Raw genomic sequence first — 27,924 nt, 5'->3', positions numbered from 1 at the left:
AGCCCCTCACTGCCCGGCTGAGGGGCTTCTGTGTGGCGGGCGGCCCACCGTCAGGCCTGTCTGCCAGGCGGAGAGCAGCTGAGGAGCCGGTGAGCCTTCAGCCTTGCTGGGCTGCCCCAGGGGGCGTCTGCGTTTGCTAAGAGGAATGGCGATGTTCAATCCAAGCCCACTGCTGGCGGTGACCGCAGGCCTGTGACCCTGGACGTGGAACAGCCTGGGGTGGGGGGTGGGGGTCTCCTGGAAGCCAGCCGCACCTGAACAGGGGGCTGGGGACCTGATGTGTCCTCAGCCCCTCCTGACCCCACCTCCCACCAGGGCTGGGAAGTGCTTGCGTTCACTCTCTTCTGCTCCCAGGCCCATTCCCGAACACGGAGTCATCTGCATGGCAGACGGAGGAACCGTGTTCACGTGAACGCAATGTGAGGTCTGGGCTTTTCTGGGCATGTCCAGTGGCTTATGTACTTTGATCAGACCTTCCTTGGAAGAAAGGGCGGCTCAGATTCAGCGGAGGAGACGCGCCTGTTGGACTTGCTGCGGCCAGCGCCCCCCACCCGGCACCCCGCCCCGCTCAGCTCGCGGCAGGACTTGGGGGCCACCCCCTTTAAATGTCTTAAGCAGTCACCACAGTGTCAGCCGCAGCATCGGCGACCTGAACCCTCCTTCCCACCGTGACTTGAGGAGGCCATCGGTGACTTTGCAGACAGCGGATCGCTCGGGACCCTGAAGCCCTCATTCTGCAGATGGGCGTGAGGCCCGGCCGCCGGCATCTCCCGAAATATCCGCGTCGCGGGCTTCGACAGGCTGAGAAGCTGGACGCCATGCCCCCGCCGGCACAGAAGTTCACTTAGGAGACTGACCTCTGGGAAAGCGGGTCTCCCTCCAAGAGTGGACGCGGAAGGGAAGGAGTCGAGATCAATCGAGCTCCGTCCCTCGCGGCTGGACTCTGGGCCAGTGTCTCCACCGCCACCTCCCCCCGCCCCACCCCCACACCCCCTCCCACACCCCCCACACCCCACACCACCACCGCACCCCCGCCCCGCCCCGACTGACTTTCTCCGGTCTCTGATTTCCATGAACCCACTCAACCGCATGCAGAGATGAGCTGGCGGAAGGGGCAGCCCCGTTCAGTGCCAGCAGGTCCCCCCCACCCCGTGCCGCCCCCTGCAGACGGGAGGTGGGCGTCGAGAGCGCGCGTGCACCAGGGCAGCGCTTCGGAGCCAGGGCTCTGAGCCGGGAAGCCGCTCCCCTGGTCGCAGCCTCGCCCTCCAGGGACGCCGCTGGGGCGTGTGCTTGGGGGTGGACGCACTCTGCGGGGCTGCGTTCCCTCCCTGTGTGTGTTTACAGTTACAGCCTTGCAGACAGTAATTCCTTATTTCCCAGGATTTTCCTGGGGAAAGTGGCAGGAAGTGGCTGCTTGAGGGGAAACTTCCGACGGTGGTGTCACCTGCTGCCGGGAGAGGCCGCCCCCCAGAGCCCTTGACCGGCAAAGGTCACTTATGTCCCCACCCTCGGCAAGTCGTCACCTCCCGGTCGTGACCACCATGGGGACAGCAGCCAATGACCCAGGCCGACCCACATCCAGAATATGGGCTCCTGACCCAGCAAGGACATTTTTTGAAGGACAAAGTCTTCAGATTTTTTTTTAAAATCACTTATTTATTGAAAGCTAGTTTGAAGTGTTATTATAGGAGTGAACATACATAGATAAAGTTATTCTATACATTAGAATCCAGTTGGGATATGTTTTAAATCACAGTAATTTAAACCTAAGAAAGAAAAATGGAAAGCCATATAGCCAAAAAGAGATATATTGTATTTTAAGTACTGTTATATAGGGCACAAGTGAACACCACAAATTTATTAGTAAATTTGCACACACTTCATGTACCATTAAAAGCCAATGTGGGAACTGTATGTCAGGAAATATCTGTAAATAAAAAGCAAGCAGCAACATACACCAAATTAGAATAAATATATATAAAATTCATACTACTTCTCTGTATATTCATTCCATTAATTTTTGAGAGTTTAATATTGAAACTCCCAACTAAAAATCTTAATTTATCTACTTTTAAAAATTATAAAATATAGTAGAATAAGAAGGCAATGGCACCCCACTCCAGTACTCTTGCCTAGAAAATCCCGTGGACGGAGGAGCTTGGTAGGCTGCAGTCCATGGGGTCGCTAAGAGTTGGACACAACTGAGCTACTTCACTTTCACTTTTCACTTCCATGCATTGGAGAAGGAAATGGCAACCCACTCCAGTGTTCTTGCCTGGAGAATCCCAGGGACCGGGGAGCCTGGTGGGCTGCCGTCTATGGGGTCACACAGAGTCGGACACGACTGAAGCGACTTAGCAGCAGCACACGTAACCTTATTCTGTATTTTCCAAGTCTCCTATAAATGTGTTACTATACTTTCATAATTTAAAAAATTAAAATAAAAAAATCACATTGACAAAACAAATGTACTGCTAAAAATTCGCACAAAATACACAGCAGACTAAAATAAACCTAAATGATTCCTTTAAAAGGTATCCCTGCTGCTGCTGCTAAGTTGCTTCAGTCGTGTCCGACTCTGTGCGACCCCATAGACGGCAGCCCACCAGGCTCCCCCGTCCCTGGGATTCTCCAGGCAAGAGTACTGGAGTGGGGTGCCATTGCCTTCTCCAATGCATGAAAGTGAAAAGGGAAAGTGAAGTCGCTCAGTCGTGTCAGACCCTTAGTGACCTCATGGACTGCAGCCTTCCAGGCTCCTTCGTCCATGGGATTTTCCAGGCAAGAGTACTGGAGTGGGGTGCCATTGCCTTCTCCAATGCATGAAAGTGAAAAGGGAAAGTGAAGTCGCTCAGTCGTGTCAGACCCTTAGTGACCTCATGGACTGCAGCCTTCCAGGCTCCTTCGTCCATGGGATTTTCCAGGCAAGAGTACTAGAGTGGGGTGCCATTGCCTTCTCCAAATAGTACAAGTTAAAAAAACTAATAAAGGTGAATACACAACGTAGGACAAAATAATACCTTTGAAATAATTACAGTGCCAGGTATCCTGGAAAAACAAAGTTTCACCACAAATATCTACTACATGGTGAGCAGCAGGAAATACGTACAAATTCTGCTTGAAACTAGCTTGACTCTAGTAGCAATGCCTCCCTGCTTTGGAGCTGTGTATCCAGGTGGTATTCACTTGGACGTTACAGGAAAACCCCAGATTCCGCATCAAGTTAGCTGTGCGGCCTGTGGGAAAGCTCCCCTGGGATGTGAGACTCTGGTGACCTTTGCTCTGCGGGCCTACGATGCTCCCCTCCGCCAGCAGGGGGCAGCAGTGCCATCTGCATCATCTGCTCGGCCACCTGGAGACCCATCCCAACCAGAGGCCAGGGGCTCCCCACGCAGAGGGCCAGGGTCTGAAATCTGGTCAGGGAGCTAGACCTGCTCTGCAGCAGCTGAGTTTGCACGCTGCAACTAAGAAAAGATGCCCCATGCCTCAACTAAGACTCGGCATAGATAAATAAAAATACATAATACATATGGTACTTAAAACACAAGGTCACATCTCAATCTGGGCGTGATAAGTAGCAGGAGCCACTGATAACTCATGTCGGTCAAGACAAAACTACAGCTGATTCCCAGTTACGGGGAATACAGGGGTTTCCAGGCCCTGCGCCCACTGTGAACCGGGTGGCTCAGCGGGTGGACCAGCACGCCCACACCTCCCACTTAGGAGCTGCCCTAGTGCCGACCACACTAACGGGAGCCGGTGAATCATGCCAACCATCCGCAGACGGTCTGCATGGTACCTCCCATCATTCCATGTCCAGTTAAGAGGGGAGTGTTCACAACCAAATGAAAGGCCATGCTCCTCTCCACATTTAGAATTTTCATTTCATACTTGTCAAAAGAGCTATTTTTGTCTTACTTTAAAGTTAAGTATTAGTCACTCAGTCATGTCCAACTCTGTGACCCCATGGACTGTACCCGCCAGGCTCCTCTGTCCTTGGCGGATTTCCCAGGCAAGAACACTGGAGTGGGTTGCCATTTCATTCTCCAGGGGATCTTCCCAACCCAGGGATCGAACCTACATCTCCCACATTGGCCAGTGGATTCTTTACCACTGAGCCATCCAGGAAGACCCTGTAATTATATGCAAGGATTATATTGATATATGCTCCATATATGTGCACATTTATTCAATAAGCATTTTGTATATAATAGATTGCATAGAAAAATATGATTAAATAACTTTTAAAATGTTAGCAGCGCTTAGCTCTAATGGTCGGATTTGATTTAGTGATTTTTTTTTTTTTAGTTGTTTTTTTTCTTGTTTTTTTGGCTGTGCCTGGGGGCTTATGGAATTTTAGTTCCCTGACCAGGGATTGAACCCCAACCCTCAGCTCTGAGAGCATAGACTCCTAACCCCTGGACTGTCAGGGAATTCCCTAGCGATTTTTCTTTTATTCTGTTTTTGTTTTACTGGGTTTCCAGTTTTCTATATGAACTTGACTCTTGTTTTGAGTAAAAATGTTACTTTAGAAAATAGCAATAACAAGGTAAAACCACAGTCTGGTAGATTCAGTAGAATTTTATTTAAATCACAGAGGGCTTTCTTTCCTTATGGAAAATTCTCCAATTTATTATGGAAAAAATGAAGGACCCGGCGTAGCTGAGGCCACATGGAAGAAAAGCAAGCTTGGGACAGGTGCTCTCCAGAGAGGAGGACAGTGCAGGTTGCTGAGCGGTTAGCACAGCGTAGGTGGACAGGAGGCCGTGCAGACAGACAGCCAGACAGCACGGGGCGCCAAGGGCCACGCCCCGTCACACCTGCAGAGCCTGTGTTAGAGCCGGGGTGCCTGTTTGATAAACAGGAAGCGCCGTTCACGGACAGTGCCGAGGCAGGACCCCGAATACAGAGGAAAATGACGCCCCATCCCTGATCCGCACACTCCGACCAGGAAGAGCTTCAACCAGAGGCTGGCGGCCCTACGTCCCCAGGGCAGGGGGACCCTGCACTGACCCTCCACAGTGAGGATGCCAGCAGCCCGGCCTCTGCTCCGTCCCAGGGCCAGCACGTCCGCTGCGTGCTGGGTGGAGCCGCAGTCTTTTCTGAGCATCTGCGCGTGCAGGGGCCGAGGTACCCTTAGACGTCTACGTGGGGAGCGGGGGAGGCGGCCCACCTCCTCGAATTCTCGCCTGGGCAACACGAAGGAGGAAACGCCAGCTTCAAAGGGCTGTTAAGGGAGTGAGAGAAAGTTCCATGAGGCCGAATGCACCGTCACTCACCCACTCACAGGTGCGGGGGGCCGGCTGCGTGGAGAGACAGGCCCGACACCGAGGCTGGGCAGCTCGTGTTCCCCTGATCCTAGCTCACTAATCAACTGACGTCACTGACGTCAGTGAGGCCCGCGGGGGAATGCTCCTTCCTGTAGATTCAAAGCGTGGGGTGAGAGGAGTGTCGAGCTTCCTGGGGAGCAGACAGTCCCCTGAGGTGGCCAGCGGGGCGCAGGAGTCACCCACGAGCCTGGCGGTCAGCGCCCCGACCTTTCAGAGGAGGCCTCGCTCACCAGCCCTGCCATGAAGGCCAAGTTCGGGAACCCAAGACTCCCTGCCTCTGAAATCGAGGCGCTGGTGCTGTCCCGCGCTGTTCATCCCTCGGGCACTCAGGGCTCAGACTTCAGGCAACTGAAAAGATGCCGCTGAACCACAAAAGACACTGGGATTCTTGGCCTCCAGAGGAGGGGAATTCAATCCAGTGACAAGGCTTCATCGCTCAGAGCTTTTATGTGATAAAGTTTTATTCAAGTATGAAAGAGATAGAGAACGCTTCTGACATAGACATCAGAAGGGAGCAGAAAGGTTATCTTCCTGTCAGCAAGCTGTCAATCAAAGAAAGGAGATGTCCCAGAACTCAGAGAGTGACACCAGGCCCCTCACCCACAACATGCATTTTGAGATAACATTGGCACCAGATGGGTCATCCCGGGCCATCAAACAATTGACATGAATCCTGAAGAAAGGCAGGTTTCCAAGTAAATATATAGTTTCATTAACATAGATTAGGAGAACACAGTATGAGTAAAGTGTACAGGTTTGCTGAGCCCTTATCGGTTCCGAGTCTTAAGCAGAACAGACAGGAAGAAAGACAGAGTCTGGGGTGAACACATAGTTCTTTAACATAGCTCAAGACAAACATTTCTGTAAGAAAAATGCATGGGTTAGCTCAAGGTTTGAGAAAAGTTCAGTTCAGGTGGAACCGGATGTCATCATAGCAACACAGAATTTTAAGAGAAACCTCTTTTTAAATTTGCATAGAGAAGGGAAAATCTGACACTTGTAGTTTGTCTCCTCCTGCCATTCAAGAGAGAGATAAAAAAGTCTGACACTCGCAGCCTATCTCTTCTTGGAGACCTTCCTGCCTGGTACCCTCTCCCAAGGAATCCGCCGTCCAAGCGCAGGGATGCCCTCTGGTGAAGGGCCACCCCCCAGGCACAGGGGGAATTCGGAGGCCAGAGGCCCCACTTCCTGGCAAATATTTCAGTACTTAATCTGTCCTCCCCTGAAACCACGATGGGCTTCTAGTGTGACCCTCAGCGCTGAGGTGCCTCTGAGGCAGCAGAGTGAATCAGAATCATTCCAGCTAAGGTGCTTTGCAAACGGGCTGTCAGTGCCCACAATGGAGCCCTGCTGTTAACCAGAGAGTTCTGTCAGCCCGGAGGACCCACGCCCCAGCCTCCTGCACTGTCCATCCTTCACTGTCCATCCTGACTGTCCACCCTGACCAGCCATCCTGACCACCTATCCTGACTGTCCCAGGCAGACACGAGCGGACAGAGCTTCTCCCACCCTGCTCTGGGAAACTCTGCATTTAACTGAGGCCAGAGGCTGAGCTCCCTGAAGGCAGAGTGGTGTGGATGCTTGCGCCAGCAGACGGCAGCATGGACCCGACAAGCGCCAGGACCCCGTGGACACAGCCCCCAGCCAGCCCTGGGCTTCCCAACAGCCCCTGGAGCCCGCAGCCCCTCGGGGAGCAGCGTCCCGGGAGCCCCAGGCTGGACCACGTTGGGCTCCAGGCTGCGTGGGGAAGCCCGCCACCCACATCCCCACCTCTCCTCCGGGCCTGACTCTCGCTGTGACCCTGGTGCGTCTCGCTCTCCGTCTCACCGCAGCACCTCACGCAGGGCGAGCCGTGGGGGTGGTTAGTAAACACGGCCGAAAGGAAGATGGAGTGATTTTAAATCATTCTACTTCACTCCATGTTTGTGAACTTCTCTGCGTGCGTGACAGGAGCATCAGGCTTCCTCCGGCTCCTGTCCTTCCATCCAGAGACAAGTGCTGTTGCCAGGTTTGTGGCACCACGGGTGTCATGTAGTCTGTGCAGAGTTACGTGCGTCTACATACCTAGTGTCTGTGATTGCACACCACGCGTGTGCAATCAGTGTCTATACACGTGTGTGCAATCAGTGTCTATACACGCGTGTGCAATCAGTGTCTATACACGCGTGTGCAATCAGTGTCTGTACAGAGTGCAATCAGTGTCTGTACACACATGTGCAATCAGTGTCTGTACACGTGTGTGCAATCAGTGTCTATACACGCATGTGCAATCAGTGTCTGTACACACGTGTGCAATCAGTGTCTGTACACGTGTGTGCAATCAGTGTCTATACACGCATGTGCAATCAGTGTCTGTACACACGTGTGCAATCAGTGTCTATACAGATCAGATCAGTCACTTAGTCGTGTCCGACTCTTTGCGACCCCATGAATCGCAGCACGCCAGGCCTCCCTGTCCATCACCAACTCCCGGAGTTCACTGAGACTCACATCCATCGAGTCAGTGATGCCATCCAGCCATCTCATCCTCTCTCGTCCCTTTCGCCTCCTGCTCCCAATCCCTCCCAGCATCAGAGTCTTTTCCGGTGAGTCAACCCTTTGCATGAGGTGGCCAAAGTACTGGAGTTTCAGCTTCAGCATCATTCTTACCAAAGAAATCCCAGGGCTGATCTCCTTCAGAATGGACTGGTTGGATCTCCTTGCAGTCCAAGGGACTCTCAAGACTCTTCAACACCACAGTTCAAAAGCATCAATTCTTCGGCGCTCAGCCTTCTTCACAGTCCAACTTTACATCCATACATGACCACTGGAAAAACCATAGCCTTGACCAGACGAACCTTTGTTGGCAAAGTAATGTCTCTGCTTTTGAATATGCTATCTAGGTTGGTCATAACTTTCCTTCCAAGGAGTAAGCGTCTTAATTTCATGGCTGCAGTCACCATCTGCAGTGATTTTGGAGCCCCCCAAAATAAAGTCTGACACTGTTTCCACTGTTTCCCCATCTATTTCCCATGAAGTGATGGGACCGGATGCCATGATCTTCGTTTTCTGAATGTTGAGCTTGAAGCCAACTTTTTCACTCTCCACTTTCACTTTCATCAAGAGGCTTTTGAGTTCCTCTTCACTTTCTGCCATAAGGGTGGTGTCATCTGCATATCTGAGGTTATTGATATTTCTCCCAGCAATCTTGATTCCAGCTTGTGTTTCTTCCAGTTCAGCGTTTCTCATGATGTACTCTGCATATAAGTTAAATAAGCAGGGTGACAATATACAGTCTTGACGAACTCCTTTTCCTATTTGGAACCAGTCTGTTGTTCCATGTCCAGTTCTAACTGTTGATTCCTGACCTGCATACAAATTTCTCAAGAGGCAGATCAGGTGGTCTGGTATTTCCATCTCTTTCAGAATTTTCCACAGTTTATTGTGATCCACAGGGTCAAAGGCTTTGGCATAGTCCATAAAGCAGAAATAGATGTTTTTCTGGAACTCTCTTGCTTTTTCCATGATCCAGCAGATGTTGGCAATTTGATCTCTGGTTCCTCTGCCTTTTCTAAAACCAGCTTGAACATCAGGAAGTTCATGGTTCACATATTACTGAAGCCTGGCTTGGAGGATTTTGAGCATTACTTTACTAGCGTGTGAGATGAGTGGAACTGTGCGGTAGTTTGAGCATTCTTTGGCATTGCCTTTCTTTGGGATTGGAGTGAAAACTGACCTTTTCCAGTCCTGTGGCCACTGCTGAGTTTTCCAAATTTGCTGGCATATTGAGTGCAGCACTTTCACAGCATCATCTTTCAGGATTTGGAATAGCTCAACTGGAATTCCATCACCTCCACTAGCTTTGTTCATAGTGATGCTTTCTAAGGCCCACTTGACTTCACATTCCAGGATGTCTGGCTCTAGGTCAGTGATCACACCATCATGATTATCTGGGTCGTGAAGATCTTTTTTGTACAGTTCTTCTGTGTATTTTTGCCATCTCTTCTTAATATCTTCTGCTTCTGTTAGGTCCATACCATTTCTGTCCTTTATCGAGCCCATCTTTGCATGAAATGTTCCTTTGGTATCTCTGATTTTCTTGAAGAGATCCCTAGTCTTTCTCATTCTGTTGTTTTCCTCTATTTCTTTGCACTGATTGCTGAAGAAGGCTTTCTTATCTGTTCTTGCTATTCTTTGGAACTCTGCATTCAGATGTTTATATCTTTCCTTTTCTCCTTTGCTTTTCACTTCTCTTCTTTTCACAGCTATTTGTAAGGCTTCCCCAGACAGCCATTTTGCTTTTTTGCATTTCTTTTCTATGGGAATGGTCTTGATCCCTGTCTCCTGTACAATGTCACGAACCTCATTCCATAGTTCATCAGGCACTCTATCTATCAGATCTAGGCCCTTAAATCTATTTCTCACTTCCACTGTATAATCATAAGGGATTTGATTTAGGTCATACCTGAATGATCTAGTGGTTTTCCCTACTTTCTTCAATTTAAGTCTGAATTTGGCAATAAGGAGTTCATGGTCTGAGCCACAGTCAGCTCCTGGTTTTGTTTTTGCTGACTGTATAGAGCTTCTCCATCTTTGGCTGCAAAGAATATAATCAATCTGATTTCGGTGTTGACCATCTGGTGATGTCCATGTATAGAGTCTTCTCTTGTGTTGTTGGAAGAGGGTGTTTGTTATGACCAGTGCATTCTCTTGGCAAAACTCTATTAGTCTTTGCCCTGCTTCATTCCGTATTCCAAGGCCAAATTTGCCTGTTACTCCAGGTGTTTCTTGACTTCCTACTTTTGCATTCCAGTCCCCTATAATGAAAAGGACATCTTTTTTGGGTGTTAGTTCTAAAAGGTCTTGTAGGTCTTCACAGAACTGTTCAACTTCAGCTTCTTCAGCGTTACTGGTTGGGGCATAGACTTGGATTACTAGCTCAGGCGGCTGTGACATGGCGCGCCATAGCACGGCCGAGAGGAGCCACCCCACGTCCGAGGTCAGGGGCGGCGGCCAGGAGGAGATACCCCACGCCCCTAAGTTGGAGGCCAAGGGCGGCGGCGGGGAGGAGCAACTGCTTCACCGAGGCCAGGGGCGGCGGCCGGGAGGACCCACCCCACGTCCAAGGAGCCGTGGCTGTGCGGGCGCAGGAGGGCCTAGAGGCGCTATCCCACATTGAAGGTCAGGAAGGGCGGCGGTGAGGAGACACCCCTCGTCCAAGGTAAGGATCAATGGCTGTGCTTTGCTGGAGCAGCCGTGAAGAGATACCCCACGCCCAAGGTAAGAGAAACCCAAGTAAGACGGTAGGTGTTGCAAGAGGGCATCAGAGGGCAGACACACTGAAACCATACTCACAGAAAACTAGTCAGTCTAATCACACTAGGACCACAGCCTTGTCTAACTCAATGAAACTAAGCCATGCCCGTGGGGCCACCTAAGACAGGCAGGTCATGGTGGAGAGATCTGACAGAATGTGGTCCACAGGAGAAGGGAATGGCAAACCACTTCAGTATTCTTGCCTTGAGAACCCCATGAACAGTGTGAAAAGGCAAAATGATAGGATACTGAAAGAGAAACTCCCCAGGTCAGTAGGTGCCCCATATGCTACTGGAGATCAGTGGAGAAATAACTCCAGAAAGAATGAAGGGATGGAGCCAAAGCAAAAAGAATACCCAGCTGTGGATGTGACTGGTGACAGAAGCAAGGTCCGCTGCTGTAAAGAGCAATATTGCATAGGAACCTGGAATGTCAGGTCCATGAATCAATGCAAATTGGAAGTGGTCAAACAGGAGATGGCAAGAGTGAATGTCGACATTCTAGGAATCAGCGAACTGAAATGGACTGGAATGGGTGAATTTAACTCAGATGACCATTATATCTACTACTGCGGGCAGAAATGGAGTGGCCATCATGGTCAACAAAAGAGTCCGAAATGCAGTACTTGGATGCAATCTCAAAAACGACAGAATGATCTCTGTTCGTTTCCAAGGCAAACCATTCAATATCACAGTGTCTGTACACGCGTGTGCAATCAGTGTCTGTACACATGTGTGCGATCAATGTCTACACGCGTGTGATCTGTGTACACACGTGTGCAACCAGTGTTTGTACATGTGTGTGGAATTAGTGTCCATACATGTGTGCGATCAGTGTCTGTACATGTGTGTACAATCTATTTCATACAAAGGAGAGCATGCCAACCCCACTGCCTCACCTGAAGTATTGGAAGCTGTTTCATTGCAGTACACATAGAGCACCTTCATTATTTGAAATGCTTTATATATTTTATTGTTCGATTACACCAATGTTTATTGAAGCAGCCCACGGACAGTGGTTGGATTATCGCCGTTAGTCGGCTTTCACAAACAACGTTTGGTCGGGGGACACCGCTTCCTTCAAGACACTGCTCAGCCATCCCCCTGGCCACGCTGGGTACTGTGACCTGCTGCCTCTCTGCAGCCTCAGGGAAAGGCAGAGCGGGTTTTGGTGTGACCACCCCCAGTTCTCATCGCGGTGACACGCGGTCGGGAGTTCCATCGCTGCCCTGCAGGGTTCGTCTGTTCACCCGGGACCCCGCGAGGCCTCTCAGGGGCTCGCGCTGCAGAAGGGAGACACCCCGTCTCCTTGCTGTTTTCCCAGCCGCACCTTGTGCGCGAGCGTGACAGGGCACAAGAGTGGGCCATCCGCACGTGGGTCCTGCCCGCGGATCCCGCCAGCTCAGCGTGCCCTGGAGGGCCGGGCCGCCTGGGCTGGAAAGCACCAGTAAAACTGCAGGGCTCACCGCACAGCCTGGGACGGAGGAGAGGCAGGGGCTCGGACGCGCGGGCACAAGAGTGGGCCATCCGCACGTGGGTCCTGCCCGCGGATCCCGCCAGCTCAGCGTGCCCTGGAGGGCCGGGCCGCCTGGGCTGGAAAGCACCAGTAAAACTGCAGGGCTCACCGCACAGCCTGGGACGGAGGAGAGGCAGGGGCTCGGACGCGCGCCGAGAGGAAGCTCAGGTCCTCCTCCACCGCCTTCCCGGGAGAGGCCTTGGAGGATCAGCACAACTCCTGAGCCACGCTTCGGGGGACCTCCAGTTGGAAACTGAGGTTCTCTTTCTGGGCTTTATTTTTAGGGCACATTTTCTTCCGTGTCTCTGTCCAAAGAATCCCCGCCCACCAAGCACTCCTGCTTCCACATGCGTTCACTTGGAAAATTGCTGCAGCTCACGTGGTATCACACAGCAGTTCCTTGGAAAGAGCACCACGGCTGCCACCTAAAAGTCAGTTTTTCAGAGGGAAACGCAAGCCCTCGGCTTGTCGTTGGCGAGAACTTCTCCGGTCATGGTCTAATACAGACCAAACTGGAACTCCCCGAAGCTAATAATTCCATTTGGTCACTCTCAGATGCTTCGCTTAATGAGGTCTTTTAGTGGCGAAACCGCCGATGAAGGAGCTAGCTACTCACACACCCTGATCACGACGGCATCCTCTGTGCCCCAGAAGATATCAGAAAAGCAGAGGGGAGGCAGGAGGACGGGGTCAGCCCGGCAATCAAGGCGGTCATGCAGAGCCTTGACCGTCCTGCCTACGCCTGGGGGCCCAGTTCCATGCCAGGTCCCGGCACAGCCAAAGCTCAGAGCCACTCGGGGCAGCCGTGCCAGGGCTGGATGTGTGTCCAGTTTCATGTGCCCTCTGGAGCCATGCCCACCTTGTCTTTCTGCGTGGAGCCAGACTCACCTATAAAAGTGCATGGGGGTGGGGGGAACTTCCCTGGCAGTCCAATGGTTAAGACTCAGCCTTCCAGTGCAGAGGGCAGGGGGTTCGATTCTTGGTCAGGGACCTAAGATCCCACATGCCTGGCGGCCAAAAACCAAAACATAAAAATGAAGCAATATTGTAACAAGTTCAATAAAGAGTTTAAAAAGTGGTCCATATCGAAAAATCTTTAAAAAAAAAAACAAAAAACTGCACGGGGACTCCCCAGTGGTCCAGTGGGTAAGACTACTCCCTTCCAGCGCAACGGCAGCAGTTCCATCCCTCGGGAAACTAATATCCCACATGCCACTCGGCGGGGCCAAGGGATACAAAGTGTTCTCAAGGGTACTCTTTCTACCTCCTTCTGATGCCTATGTCAGAAGCTTTCTCTATCTCCTTTATACTTTAATAAAACTTTATTACACACACACACACACACAAAAGTGTTCTCAAAAGCGGTGGGCAGGTGTGTCTGGGCACCTGAGTGGAGGCGGGCGTTAGCGCCCCAGAGCAGGCCACAGCCCCTGTGATGCTCAGAATAGGACGCACCTGTTTACTTATCTTTGTTGCTCCTGAACAAGAACAGCTGCAGAAAGAAAAATATTGTGGATGATGAAAACATCTCCGTGTACGTGAGGGTTAGGTTGCAGAGACGGAGTGGGACTTCCTGCGGCACCGACAGGGGAGCTGGAGGGGCGGGGAACAGAGGCAGGAGGGGTCCTGTGCTCTAGGCACCGACTCTGCCCCTTTGGTTTCCTGGACGACCAAGCCAAGCTGGGATTTTACTCAAATTTACAAAGAAACCAACACCCAGGGAAGGTTAGGAACTTGCCCCAGATTCGCTCTGAGGTCCAAGCTCGGCTTGGATTCAGAGCAGCGGACTGTGGACACTTCTGACCTCATATCCCCAGAGGTGAAAAGAGCTGAGCAAACCCTCCTTACATAACTATGTATTTTTAAGCCACATGTAAGAACGGCCGTGCTAACATCCTACTTACATATTGTTTAAATCTTTTAAAGTATATTTATTTTTTAAGATTTGTCTGTTTGTCTGTGCTGGGTCTTACTTGCAGCAGGTGGGCTGTTTCCCAACGAGGGATCGAACCCAGGCCTCCTGCATTGGGAGTAACAAGTCTTAGCCACTGCACCACCAGGGAAGTCCCCGTGTTACTTATATTTAAAAATCTGCACAACCATAAAAATGCTTAAAGTATGAGTTAAAGATTAAACAAACAATGCCCTAGAATTATTGTGGGTTATTTTATTTATCCTACAGAAAACCTTTTTATCCTCCCTAAAACAATACCATTCTACATGATAATATTTTAGTGGACAGATTAAGAAGAGGTGGCAAGAATATACAGAAGAACTATACAAAAAAGATTTTCATGACCCAGATAATGACACCGGTGTGATCACTGACCTAGAGCCAGACATCCTGGAATGTGAAGTCAAGTGGGCCTTTGGAAGAAGCATCACTACGAACAAAGCTAGTGGAGGTGATGGAATTCCAGTTGAGCTCTTTCAAATCCTGACAGATGATGCTGTGAAAGTGCTGCAGTCAATATGCCAGCAAATTTGGAAAACTCAGCAGTGGCCACAGGACTGGGAAAGGTCAGTTTTCCCTCCAATCCCAAAGAAAGGCAATGCCAAAGAATGCTCAAACTACCACACAATTGCACTCATCTCACATGCTAGTAAAGTAATGCTCAAAATTCTCCAAGCCAGGCTTCAACAGTACATGAACCATGAAATTCCAGATGTTCAAGCTGGTTTTAGAAAAGGCAGAGGAACCAGAGATCAAATAGCCAACATTCACTGGATCATGGAAAAAGCAAGAGAGTTCCAGAAAAACATCTATTTCTGCTTTATTGACTATGCCAAAGCCTTTGACTGTGTGGATCATGACAAACTGTGGAAAATTCTGAAAGAGATAGGAATATCAGACCACCTGATCTGCGTCTTGAGAAATTTGTATGCAAGTCAGGAATCAACAGTTAGAACTGGACATGGAACAACAGACTGGTTCCAAATAGGAAAAGGAGTTTGTCAAGGCTGTATATTGTCACCCTGCTTATTTAACTTCTATGCAGAGTACATCATGAGAAACGCTGGGCTGGAAGAAGCACAAGCTGGAATCAAGATTGCTGGGAGAAATATCAATAACCTCAGACATGCAGATGACACCACCCTTATGGCAGAAAGTGAAGAGGAACTCAAAAGCCTGTTGATGAAAGTGAAAGAGGAGAGTGAAAAAGTTGGCTTCAAGCTCAACATTCAGAAAACGAAGATCATGGCATCTGGTCCCATCACTTCATGGGAAATAGATGGGGAAACAGTGTCAGACTTTATTTTTCTGGGCTCCAAAATCACTGCAGATGGTGACTTCAGCCATGAAATTAAAAGACGCTTACTCCTTGGAAGGAAAGTTATCACCAACCTAGACAGCATGTTAAAAAGCAGAGACATTACTTTGCCAACAAAGGTTCGTCTAGTCAAGGCTATGGTTTTTCCAGTGGTCATGTATGGATGTGAGAGTTGGACTGTGAAGAAAGCTGAGCCCCGAAGAATTGATGCCTTTGAACTGTGGTGTTGGAGAAGACTCTTGAGAGTCCCTTGGACTGCAAGGAGGTCCAACCAGTCCATCCTAAAGGAAACCAACCTTGAATATTCACTGGAAGGACTGATGCTGAAGCTGAAACTCCAATACTTTGGCCACTTGATGTGAAGAACTGACTCATCTGAAAAGACCCTGATACTGAGAAAGATTGAAGGTGCAAAGAAAAGGGCACAAGAGAGGATGAGATGGTTGGATGGCATCACCAACTCAATGGACGTGAGTTTGGTAAACTCCGGGACTTGATGAACAGGGAGGCCTGGCGTGCTGCAGTCCATGGGATCACAAAGAGTCGGACACGACTGAGCAACTGAACTGCACTGAAGTGAACCGAATGTGACTGAGGGCTTCCCTGGTGGCTCAGGTGATACAGAATCTGCCTCATACTTCACTGTTTTTGAGAAGCTTAGTTTAACATTTCCTGATACAGCATGTGGAGGTCTGATCCTAAGCTGTTTACTTTGTGATTCTAATGGCTTTCAAACTTGTAAAAAGTACTCCTCTAAGAAGTGCACATCTGAATAGCAATGAATAATTGACTTACTAAATCATGTTATTCATTTTTAGTTCTTATCTACCAATTATGCAAACATTTGGTTGAAATTCAGCTAGTAAATTTCCATCTTCCCTGATGTCAATTAGTTGTTCTTGCAAATTAATCATAAGTCACTACATATTAACATTTTTAGCATATGGAATTACAACCCATCATTTTGGGGAAGATTGTTAAATAAGACAGAAAATAAAGTATGCAGACAGGAGCATCTTAATAGATGACATACATCATTTGGGGCAATAATAGAGACTTTAGCCCATCTGTTCTCAAAAGCTGCTCTCAAAAAGCTGTAGTTTTCTTGGTCATTTAAAAAAAATCACTTTCATCTTTAAGCTACAAATTAAAAGTGTTGCTTATTATTTTAAACCTATCTGTTAAGACGTTTCCTCTGACAGCCATTTGTTTTCCAAGGACAGGTCACGACGTTTGGACAGCTCTGGTGTCGTGTAAAAGAAAACTCTGTAATTCATCTCTAAGTTCAAAGCTTAAGTTAACAGTTACAAGTTAACCAGAATGATTCTGGTACCACAGATATTCATGGTCCTTCCCCACCTCTTTATCGAGAACCACAGACGGCCTTTTACCTTTCATCTCTAAATCTGCGTCAGTGTCTTGATGACATCTGTAGCACCTGGCAGATTTCTGTCTGCAAGAGTCTGACTTGAAACTCACTTACCCGGAGTCCGTTAGTGACTGTCTCCAGAGCCTCTCCATTTCTACTTCAGACAGTAGGACTGCTTACAGTTTTTCCATTAAATTTTTGACTTTAAGAAAACGACCATTTCTTATTAAGACTATGCGTCCTATGGTACATCTTTCTTCGGATACACAGGGGTAATAGACCTTTTTCCAACTTAATTTTTGAAGCAAATACAGCCAACATTGGAAGTACTGAATACCCAGACACCCTGATTAGGAAGAAGGCATTTGCAGAGTCTCACAGATACCTGTTAATTACGAGAGGCAGACAGCACTTTTCAGGGGAGACAGATCTTAGCGAGGAGGTGGAGGTCAGCGTCTCCAGCAGTGGGATGTATGCACCCCGCGGACCCTGGACGAGGCGGGCAGGGACACGGCAGCCCCCCAGAGCCGCTCCTGCCAAAGACTCAGAACCTCGATCCACGCCTGGGAAAGCGTCAGACAAACCGAAGAGAGAGACGTCCCCGAAAACACCTGCCCAGGACTCTGCAGAGGGCGCGGTCACAAAAGGCTGGGGAATAGCCCCAGATGGGTGTGTGGGGGTGACCCTACACTCTCACAAAGCGGGGAGAGACATCCCCGAAAACACCTGCCCAGGACTCTGCAGAGGGTGCGGTCATGAAAAGCTGGGGAACAGCCCCAGATGGGTGTGGGGGGGTGACCCCACATTCTCGCAGAGCGGGGTCCTGCTGGGGTCCGTCGGCGGGAACACGGGAGGAGGTCTGGGTCGGCCGCCTGGTGCCCCCGTGTCAGGCCGGGGTGGCACGTGGTAACTAGCTGGGAGCTAGGTGGAGGGTAAGGGGAGCTCTCTGGGCTAGTTTCCACAATCCTTCTGCGACTCTGAAATCATTTTTAAGTACGAAGCTGAAAAAGGAGCCTCTGTGTGCTTGCCCGTCTGCGTGCAGAGCCCCCTGCCGCCTGCCCCCCCAACCCATGCGTGCTGCTCCAACCCGCTTCGTTCAGCTGCAGACGCTTCCCACGCGATCCCACGGCGCCAGGACAAAGGCGAGCATTTCAGCACGACGCCCATTACTCTTTGTATTTTGGCTCTTTGAACCACAGCTGGAAGCGCTTCCTCCATGGGGTTGGACTAAAATTGCTGCTAAATCTGAAAGCTCAAAAGAGGCTTCGGAACCTCATCAAGCATTTAGTGGGATTTATAAAGTACTATGTTTAGCATGTTTTAAATGGTGGCGAAAATGTCATTCGTTTCCTGCGTTGGATTCTTCTCCGTTTTCACGTGTTTGATCTCTGTCTCTCATCATGGTGATTTTAACTATTATGAGCCAATATTGCAAGACACGACCTACACTTGGGAGCGGGTTACCCTCCAAGGTTACCCTCCCCCACCCCTGGTTACCTTGGAGGGTAACCCTTCCCCTCCAGGGGAAGGTGAATCCATCACTCAGACCCTCCCAGCAGCTGTGGGTCCTGGGACCTCGTCGGGCTGAATCAAGTGTCCAGCTGGACCTGCGGAGGCCACCACCCGCCAAGCTGGGGCAGCAGCGTCCCTTCATCCTGTCTGCTGCATCCCTGTGCCGCACTAAGCTGCTCGGCCGTGTCTGGCTCTGTTGCCCCGCGGACTGCAGCACGCCAACTTCCCTGTCCTCCACCGTCTCCCAAGTTTGCTTAGACTCATGACCATTGAGTTGGTGACGCCATCCAACCATCCCATTCCGTCACTGGCTCCTCCTCCTGCCCTCGATCTTTCCCAGCATCAGAGTGTTTTCCAATGAGTTGGCTCTTCACATCAGGTGGACAGAATATTGGAGCTTGCAATGATGCTCTCCTTAAAATCAGATCATCTGCAAATCCAGCAAGAGGCCATGCAGGGTGTTTGTGATTCTGAATGAGCCTCCAGCGAGCCACTGTTACCTCTGGAGCGAGACCTCCTGGCCAGGCCCCCCACAGCACGCCGCAGGAGCCCTCCCCCAGAGCCCGACTCAGTGAGGCCACTCTGAATATTTCAGTTAGAGGAAAATAAACATTGGCAGAAATCTGGAATTTTTTTGCCTTGCTGCCCAAAGCTGTGCTGTCCGATAAAGTAGCTATTTAAGTCAAACTGCAAATTAATGGAAGGTAAGGTGGCTCAGCGGTAAAGAATCTGGCGCCAATGCTGGTTGTGTGGGTTTGAGCCGTGGGTCGGGAAGATTCCCTGGAGAAGGAAATGGCAACCCACTAAATGGCAACCCACTCCAGTATTCTTGCCTGGGAAATCCCATGGACAGAGGAACCTGGAGGGCTACAGTCCATGGGGTTGCAAAGAGCTGGACACGACTGAGCGACTAAACCACAGCAATAAATAAACTGTAGTCATGCATTTTCAAGAACCACACTTCAAGTGCTCTGTGTGCAAAGGCCGCGCTGCATGGAGCAGATGGAGAACACGGCCAGTTCTCCTGGGTGCGCTGCCCGGTGGGCTCACACTTCAGAGAAGCGCCAGTGATCCCCTGGGCCTGAGTCCTGCTGGGGACCGACGGGCGGTGGGCACAGGCTGGAGCCAGCCCGGGCTGGGGGGTCCTCCCTGCCCCCTTTCCCACGTCGTTCCATCCCCGCAGCTGCCAGGCCCTGTGCCCCGGCTGGAGTATGGGAGACTGAGCCCCTTCCCAACCCCGCTGGGCGTCAGCGTACACTTAGCAATGTCTGAAAAGCCCCACGGCATCCTTGGGTCTCACTCCCCATAAATCAAGCAAAATAAGTAGCTCAGGCTGCCACATTGGAGCGAGTATATTTGTCCTGTGGTTTGTTACGGAGCAGGCTGCTTGTTAAGGGCTCAGAGGAGTCCAGCTCTGGCCCAAAACTCTGCAGAAGGTGTTGCCGCGTCCCTGTGCTGGCAGGCGACAGTGTCAGCTGGCGCGGCTGCAGGTGGGGGCCTGGAGGGAGAGGCGGGCAGGGACAGGGAGCCGAGGGCGGTGGGCGAGGGCAGGTCAGAGGCAGTGCTGCTGGCGGCTGGAGCTGCCCCCAGGCAGGTTTTCAGGGGCCTGAAAGGACTGAGTTGTCACGCCCAGGCCTGAATTCGCAGCATAAATTACCGTCTGCCCGGGCAAGGAGGCACACGCCACTTTCCAAAACTGGAAAAGCTCCGTCAGTGGGGCCGAGCCATCAGCCAGCCGCCCAGTCCCCGCAGCCGGTGGGGAGAGGAAGTCCTTTCCTGGAGGAGCGTCCCGCTCCGAGGATCCAGGAGAGGGGACTCAGGGCGCCTGGCCTCTGCTGGCCCAGCCGTGACGGGAGGGCGAGGCAACCCGTGACGAGGTGGTCGTGGTTCAGGAGAACAGTCTCCCTGCCCGCTCGTCACCAGGGATGGTGGAGCCGGAATTCTGCTCCTTTTCGCTCGCCTCCGAAGGGAGAAAGGATGGCTTGCCGTGGTGGGAACCGGAGGGCGCACAGCTCGTGTCTGTAACAGGAAACAACATCTGCTCTCACTCAGGGACCAAGTCATATTTTTCAGAGTCTGGCTGAGCAATTGGGTTTCCTTTTACTGGCAACCCCAGCTCGGCGCCTTATGAATCTGAAGCTAACACCTTTCCCTTAACTTGTTCCTTCTGCTGACACATGGGAAAACAGAAAGGCTTCCATTTCCCCCTCCGCGCGGTGCTCTGACTGCCCTCAGCACACCCTGGGGCTCCCCCGGCTCAGAGGAGACACCTTCACGCGGACCTGCCCCCTCTCCCAGACACAGCCTTGCAGTGCACGTCCGCCGGTCCTGTGGTCAGAATCCTGGTGGCCAGGCTGCGAGAGGTCTTTCTTTTGTCCAACAAGGGAAGAGATGGGAACTAAGTTACTTTTTAAAAAAGAAATTATGTAATTTTAATTGAAGGATAATTGCTTTATGACATTGCTGTGGATTCTGCCGCACATCAGTGTGAATCAGCCACACGTATATACAGAACCTCGAACGATGGTACTAAGCTACTTTTTAAACAGGGGTCTACACACACACACAGGATCATCTGTGGAGCACGTTCAGCTTACGGGCGCACTTGACGACTTCTTCCTGTGCATACACCAGGTCAAGCTCTCAAACATTCTCAGCACCAGAAATTTCCCCTCACACAGCCTCCTGGTTCTGTTACAAATAGAGCTGCTGGGTCCCATCCCACCCCAGAGGCAGCCCGATTCTGATTTCTGCAGACACGGATTCCTCCCCTGACCCGGGCCCTCACTGCAGGCAGCTCAGCCCTCAGGACAAGCTCATATTAACCCAGACCATGAAGCAGCGACCTCGGTTTGCTAATCTGTGGCTAGAAATGCCGTCTTCCCAGGGACTCATTCCTGCAGGCCAAGTCACGCTGGTGCTGGTCACCTTCCTGAGATGCTGGTCCCGGGGCGAGAGCTGGGTGAGCCGTGCTCACCTTTCTTGCTGTGAACGTCCAGGCCCACGACTCTTTAGAAATGCAGTAACCCCGACGCCAACGTGAAAAGGAGGGGCAACACCCAGTGCTGAGGAGGACACGGAGCGGCTGGAACTCCACGGGGAAATGACCTTGAGAAAGCATTGCAGACTCCACGGAGAGAAGCAAGCACCTCCCCCAGTCCAGCAAACCTGTTTCTATCACACTCAACAGACGTCTGCCCACCAAGGCCAAGTGCTAAAACAGCCACAGCAGGTTTACTTGTAAGAGCCCACCCTGGAAGTTACCCGGAGGCCCACCTGCGGGAGGACGGATGCGTGTAACGAAGTGCCGTCCACCAGCGGGGTGGGCGCGGACAGGGACGCCTCTGGGAAGTGGCTGAGCCTGGGTGGATTACGAGCAACTGGAGCTCGGGCCAGCTTAACTCAGAGTGAGCCTTATCAGGGGTCCCTGGGGGCCTTGTGGCTAGGATTCTGGGCTCTCACTGCCATGGCCCGAGTTCCATCCCTGGTCGGGGAACCGAGATTCCACAAGGCACACAGCCAGGAAAAAAAAAAAAGCTCAGAATATTTCTTCTCTTGCTTACTGGCCTTCTTCACCCGAAAGGAAGGCCTAGAAAATGAACTCGCATTCTGTATGATCAGACAAAGGAAGATGAGGATGATTTTGACAGACCTCTGCAGCCACTGAGGTGCTTTTCACAGGCACACAAACTCTTCGCGGTCAACAGAATCACGGACGAGGGGAGCCCTCTTGGGGCTGATTTCCCAAATCGACGACTGCGAATTTGAATCGGAACTTGTACCGGTGGTGACCAAGCCCTGTGTTGGGGAACCCCGACGGGGCACCACAACCCCCGGTGTGCGCCGAGACGCTTGGTATTTCCAAGGATTACACAATAAAGTTCCGGGGGACGAGGAGCTCGGCGGAGGCCACGACTTCTGGTCGGCTTGCAGAGCTCCAAGCCTTCGTGGAGGTGGGGCTTCCTTCAACCGCTGAGCTGAGACGCAGGAACCAGGAGGAGTTCTACACGGACGAGGCGGGGGTGGCTGTGCCCGGCGGGCTGAGGTCAGAGCCGCTACGCAGACGGCCAGGGGTGCTCGCCCCGGCTGGAAACGCTGCTCCTGTGAGGATGACCGAGATGCTGGTTTTAATCTCGGTATACTGGCATTATTTTCTCAGTCATCTAGTTGTGAGGATGCAACTCCTTAAGCCGTTTGGACGTCACCACCTAATAAGCAGTGTTGTCAGGTATTTCTCTGGGCCGACGAGCGCCGTGCAGGGTCACCGCGGCCCTGACGGGGCCCTGAGCCTGGGTCCGGAGCGGTCGGCGGCCCTGCCCCGAGGCTGACCGAGGAGGCACAAACAAGCCCCATGCTTTCTTTGTGAGATTCTCCGCCATCCTGCCCGAGCGGAACGGCTCGTCAAGCTTCAGCGCTCATCATCCCCGCAGCGAACTTAGACTTTAAAGTGTTATTGAAGGAAAACACCCTGTTAACAGCGATCACTCCACAGTGACCTTCAGAATCCGATCGGGTGTCTGTCCCTCAGCTAGGAGCTGGCCACCCCAGGCCGGTCAGTAAAGTGAAAATCTCTTTTGCTGCAGAGTGAGTATGTCTTTTTTTTTTTTTTTTTTTTGCAAAATTAGAGCCTTCTTAGAAGCCAGAGGCAGCAGAAGACAAAAGCTGAGGAGCAGGGTTATAAATGAAAAGCAAACAAAGCAGAAAGCATCGGCACTCAGAGAGAACTCAGTGGACGAATCCTCTGGGGAAAGCTGCCTGTGTCCAAACGTGGTCTCTGACTGAGCTGCTGGGAGGAGCAGACAGCGCTTCCCGGACCACCTCTGACAGCGGTCTGCATCTCATCGCAGCCCAAGAACACGGCTGGACCAGCCCAAGACGCGGCTCACATGCGCTCCTGCCAGGCGCTGGTGCCCAGCCGGACGGGAGTGCCCCAGCGCCCCAGGCTCCTCTCTGCACACCCAGCCCCCCACGGACGCTTGACCCAGAGCCCAGACCCCCTGCCTTCCGGACACCGGCACCTCTAGTCCCTGACCCGTGACTCCTCTCCAGCCCTGGTGCCCTGGCTTCCGCGTCCTCACCGGGAGCTGGGAGTCTTAATCTTTTCTACCTCGTGCTGTCTCTGTAAAGTCAGATTAGCAAGTACACTAGAAGCAGTCATCGGCTTTTATTATTCTTAAGATAAATGTCTGATAAGGGGCTGCTGAGTCAAGTGACGAGACTAGTTTTTTTGGCTTTTGAAAACTTTCCAAGGGAAAAGTTTAAACCAAGTTGCCTTTTTTTTTTTTTTTTTTTTAGAAAGGGCCTGTTCCCCTGAGTGTTGGATATTTTAATTTTTACAAACGTGCTGATCTGAACTGTAGACACCGTCTCCTGCTGTACCCACCCCAGCCCCGGGGTCATCTGCTGGTCTACTGTTCTTAAGGTCAAGCAGAATTCTGGAGCATTTTCCATAATAACTCCAACCCCTGTTTCTGAATTTGACAGTTTCGCTCACTCTAAGAGCACATGCTCTTCACCGCGGCAGGGCCGCCCTGGTCTGGAGAACCCCGGGGGCGTGTCATGCCAGCTCCCACCTCACCACGCCCAGCACACAGCCCCTCAGGTGCTTTGGGAGCAGAGCTGCAGAATTCTAAAACCCATCTCCTTACCAACTGAGCAAGACGCTCACAGCTGCGAAGGGAGGGCAGACACAAGCACCCCGAATGGATGCCCTTTCTCCAGAGGCAGAGTCCTAAGAATACACACATGAAAAATAAAACTTCACTACAGAGGAAAAGCTTAAAGAAACAACATTCATCACAAAAGAAAAAAATCGCATTGACAATTTCAAACAGAGACAAGTCTATCTTATTAGAGGAGAGAAAGAGATCCAAATTAATTAAATATAAAAGGAGAAAGTAAGTTTAGTTCAGAGGAAGGAAAAGCACAATATAATATACACAGGAATAAAAGCAGACACCTTGGGGGCGTCCCAGGCGGCTCAGTGGTGAAGAATCCTCCTGCAATGTCGGGGGTGTAGATTCCATCCCTGGGCTGGGAAGATCCCCTGGAAGAGGAAATGGCAACCTACTCCAGTGTTCCTGCCTAGAGAATCCCATGGACAGTGGAGCCTGGCGGGCTGCACTCCATGTGGTTGTAAAGAGTCAGACACGACTTAGCGACTAAACCACCTCACCACTGCCATTACAAAAGAAAGAAAGGAGACACTTTTTATTAACGAGCTAAAAATTAAAGAATTGTATGAAATAAATGAGGAAGTGTTGGAACATAAAGTGAAAAGAGTAGACTTGCCTGTGGAATATTTTCGTGTTTGAAATCGAATAGTCCTGTAGAATTAAACGGCCTTAACAAGCGGAGTGAACTCAGACAACCTACAGAACAGAGCCAGAAGCAGGAGGAGGGCGGCCAAGGTGTAAAGCGGCGTCCTCGTCTGGCGTGGGAACCAGGGCCCTAGTGGCTGCACACGACGGGTGGGGAGGTGCTCGTCTTTTATTTTGGGGGAGAGTTTGGGGAGAACTGGTATGAACTCTTCTCCAAAGGTTTGGTAGAATTTGGGGTGAGTCAGTCTGAAAAGTGAAGTGTTAGTAGCTCTGTCGTGTCTGACTCTTTCCTACCCTATAGACTGTAGCCCGCCAGGCTCCTCTGTCCATGGAATTCTCCAGGCCAGAACACTGGAGTGGGTAGCCTTTCCCTTCTCCAGGGAACCTTACCAACCCAGTGATCGAACCCAGGTCTCCTGCATTGCTGGCAGATTCTTGACCATCTGAGCCACCAGGGAAGCCCAAGAATACTGGGGTGGGTAGCCTATTCCTTCTCCAGTGGGTCTTCCCGACCCAGGAATCAAACTGGAGTCTCCTGCCCTGCAGGCGGATTCTTCACCAGCTGAGCCAGCAAGGAAGCCCCTGAGTCAGTCTGGGGTCTTCTTTTTTGGCAGCTGTTCGTTTGTTTGTTGTTTTTTACGGATTCAACCTCTCCATCTGCCCCTCCCCCTCATCTGTACCTGAGTCCCCAAGTCCCCAGGCCACAGACAGGTCCTGGTCCTGGTCCTGGTAGGATCCAGGCCGCAGAGCAGGAGGGGAGCAGCGGGCATCTGCCGCTCCGTCGCTCTCCATGGGGGCCTGTGCCGCCTGAACCGGGCCGTGCCCTGCAGCCCAGGCTCACGGGCAGGGAGGCGCGGGCAGGAAAGAGCAGCTCCTGGAGGAGGGCGTGGGTACGGACACCCCGCAGGCCTGGTCCACGATGCGGAGTCCAGCCTCGGAAGCGTCTCCTGCAGAGCTGACCTTGGGAACACCTCTGGACGTGACCACACATGAAACGTCCTCTGGTTTCCAGGGCACACGACCCTTAATTATTCCCCAGTCAGCGCCCCAGGCCCACCCTGGGTCCCCCCACCCCCCTGGGCGCTTGACCGTGTGGACGCCAGCTGTCCTGAGACAGCTCGCTCTTATGGGAAAAAGCTTTCTTTCAAAATTCAAAGCTATTGAATTCCAATGTCATCAAAGTCAAATTTTCCATTAAAATTTCTATTGACCTTTTCCCATAAGAGTAACTCTGAATTGATTCTAAACCCATTTTGAAAGCCTGGGGCAAGGGCTATTTAATCCCAGATCTGAGGCCCCTCACCAGCTTGCAGACCGTGCCCCCCCACCCCCTACCCCACCGGGCGTCTCTCCTGTGGAGTGGAAGCAACACGTCTTTCAGACACAGCAGGACCCGGGCTGTGGAGGAGTCTGGTCTCTAAGGGTCAGGAAGACACTCCTCCCCATCAGTGATGGAATGACCTACACGGCTCCAATCACCCCCACCCTCCACAATCCCTCTAGGTTCTACAGACTCACCTGGTGACCAGCAAACTTACAGAAGGTTAAGAAAGGACTTAAAAATATAATCACTGTTTATTTCTCGTTAGAAAAATGACGTACCTATTAGCAATACTTTATAAGCAACTAAAAATAGAAAAGGACAAAGTAGACTTTTACTTTTAATACAAATAGTATAGATGCTGTATTTTCAAAAATTGGAAAGAAACAGCAAACACACTTTTAAAATACTCATGACATTCACGAGAGAGACCCCAGCACGCACATGAGCGTGGCCACTCCACTTCGCCGGCTCGAGGGCCTGGAACGGAACGAGGCAGTATCTGTGAGCTCTCTGACCCCGTGCACATCTGAGCGGCCGCCAGAAATTCAGCGACTTTTGGGTAAACTGCCCACCCCTGCGTTATCTCAGAGACACAGTGTGCTAAAGCCCGAAGACGCCTATAGGTCAGTGCTGGATAGAACTGATTTTAAAAGCTGTTTATTCACAGCTGCGTCTGCTCACAGAAATAAACCAGCGTCCACTGGACCCAGCCTACCGGGCTTTCTTTGTGGGCAAATTAGTAACACAAGCAAATTTTGTGAGTCTTCGGGAGACACTAAAAAGGAAGGTGTATTTTTTTCAAGACACAAAGTTTGATACCTAGCGATCAGACCCGCTTCACTAACAGTACTCTTTGGGACGGCCACATTCTATCTCAGTTTCTCTCTGTTGGATCACACGTGGTTAGAAGGGTTAGGGTTAGGGACTCCTGCTTATTTCCATTTCTCAATCACCAAAATCCGGAAATCAGCATTGATGTAATGCCACCCTCTGACCCATGGACTGCATTCCGATTTCCCAAGTTGCCCACGTCCTCCGCAGACGGAGGGTCCACCTGGACACACGGTGCATCCCCAGTCTCGTTCCGTCCAGCCCAGGTCCTCAGCCTCCACTCTCTTCTAAGGACCTTGACAGTTGCAAAGGGCACAGCCCAGTTTCCTTGTTCAGTGTCGCTCGATTTGTCTGATATTTCCTCACGATTGTATTCACAATATGCACTTTTGACAGGAGCACCACCAAAGCAGCGCTACGATCCTCGCGGCGGGCTAAGTCAGGAGGAGTGCAGCGTGAATTTGTCTCGTTGCTAATGATGTGGGCTTTCACCCCCCCCCCGGTCAAGTGGTGTCTGCCAGGCTTGTCCATGTGACAGTCACTGCGGGTGACGAGATGCTCTGAAATGGTGTTTATCTGTCCTGATTCTCATCAGTGATGACCCTTGCCTTCAAGCACCACAGGGGGGCCACGGGCTGTGTCTCTAATTCCCTCCCTCGCTCTAATTCCACCAGCTGATATTTCCTTACTGACGCGTTGACTGATTTATGTCAGAAGGGTTCCATGGATTCTTACTGTTCAGTGGGTCATAACCTCTTGTGATCCTTGTTTATTTTGATGCTCCGACTTGGCCCATAGATACTCCATTGCGTTGGCTCCTGTGTTGGTTCTGACATATTCCCAACATCTCTGACGTTGTCTTACTTTCCGGGACAGGATGTCCGGGCTCAGTTGCATTTCCCCTGTGCAGGCGGGAACCAGCCGTGCTTCTGCAGGCCCTGGCTCCTTCAGTGGAGGGCGGTATTAAACCAAGATCTAAGCCATGTGTGCCCACTGGCACTGGACTGCCCTGTCCCTAAGCCTTCAGTGGGCAGGACTAGGAAATGTGCATCCACGCACATCAGCATCAACTCCCCTATCTACACGCACATCGGCATCAGCTTCATTTAGACGTGTTAAAAGCCATGGGTCCCTGCTGATATAACTAATTCTAATCCCT

The sequence above is a fragment of the Bos indicus x Bos taurus genome, chromosome 12, assembly GCF_003369695.1.
Source record: "Bos indicus x Bos taurus breed Angus x Brahman F1 hybrid chromosome 12, Bos_hybrid_MaternalHap_v2.0, whole genome shotgun sequence".
NCBI classification, from domain to species: Eukaryota; Metazoa; Chordata; class Mammalia; order Artiodactyla; family Bovidae; genus Bos; species Bos indicus x Bos taurus.
Note: the sequence above shows the minus strand (reverse complement) of the source record.